The 1,269-nt window shown below is 41.6% G+C and overlaps 1 non-coding gene across 1 annotated transcript; it reads left to right on the top strand.

The window, feature by feature from the left end:
* The first annotated feature begins 393 nt into the window (after positions 1–393).
* On the top strand, positions 394–500 carry LOC133799132 (small nucleolar RNA R71). The gene has a single exon (XR_009876333.1). It is a non-coding gene; the product is annotated as a small nucleolar RNA R71 (small nucleolar RNA).
* The last annotated feature ends 769 nt before the right edge of the window (positions 501–1,269 follow it).

Here is a 1,269-nt window from a genome sequence, read left to right as displayed (position 1 = left end):
TCTGCCTTGGCTACCCTGGGAACCCCCCCCCCCCCCATAGCATTCACTTGCTCATTGGTATCTTCTTGAAGAGTGGGACAAGCGTTAGTAGGATGCCACAGCACTTGAAAAATACCACAAGGTCTAACTTTTTGACCTTTTGCACTCTATTGCACCATAGCAATCAACTGAGCGAGATGCTGCTCTACTTGAGAATTCACCTCATTAACCCATTTTACTGATACTTCTTGACAAACACCAAACTATTGGGAATTAGCAGCCATATTAGAAACCAAGCTCCTGGTTGCAGTAAGGGTCTTATCCACCAGAGCTCCCCCACTTGGTGCATCAATCATACTCATATCCAATGGTAAAAGTCCTTCATAAAAATACTAGAATAGGAGTTGCTCACTTATTTGATGGTGAGGGAAGCTAGCACATAACCTCTTGAATCGCTCCCAAAACTCATACAAAGACTCCCCAGTCACTTGGCAAATGCCACGGATTTCCTTCCTTATACTTCCAACATTAGATGCCAAAAAGTAACGATCCAAGAACAAAGTCTTCATCTCATTCCACGTGTTCATAGTTTCGGGAGGAAGATAATTGTAACGCCCTACTAATCCAGAACCGTTACAACATGTATTTAACATAGTGTTGGACTCGCTAAACGAGTCATTTTGACTTAAATGTGTGATTGAAGTAACCAATGGTTCAGTTATTAAAAATTCTGGTCAAAGGAGTAAACACTTTCATTAAAAGTTTCAGTCTATATATGGGATCCCAAAATAGAAGTTAAAAAATATTTACAACTCAAAAGATTACAAAGCAAGCTGGCCTAAGCGGCAAAATAGGGTTCAACCCTAGTTCCTCCGTGATACCACAGCCGTGGTGGTCGACCAACTGCATATGTACATGTCGCCCCTAAAACTCTCCAACTCATGGCTGGTCCAGCTTCTCCTTACCCTTACCTGCACCACATAGCACCTGTGAGCCAAGGCTAAGCAAGAAAACTTAATTAACAAATTCAAATATTCAACAAAACATAAACAAAATGCTTAGCAGTAATAGCTGTACTCAAGCAGACACATTATCCATGTATGCAACCATAGAGTCACACAAGTGCATATCGCACTTCTATTTATTCAAGTGGTATCTGAGCCAGACAAGTTTATAACGCACTCCCAGAGTGGCCTAGCCATAGCGACATGTGTTAGGCACGCATAGTGCCGACCACGGCTCATAAGCCGAGCTTTCCAATCAGGATTAATCAAACATATAATTCATTTA

Source organism: Humulus lupulus, chromosome 8, assembly GCF_963169125.1.
Source record: "Humulus lupulus chromosome 8, drHumLupu1.1, whole genome shotgun sequence".
NCBI classification, from domain to species: Eukaryota; Viridiplantae; Streptophyta; class Magnoliopsida; order Rosales; family Cannabaceae; genus Humulus; species Humulus lupulus.
Note: the sequence above shows the minus strand (reverse complement) of the source record. Positions and strands in the feature narration are given on the sequence as shown.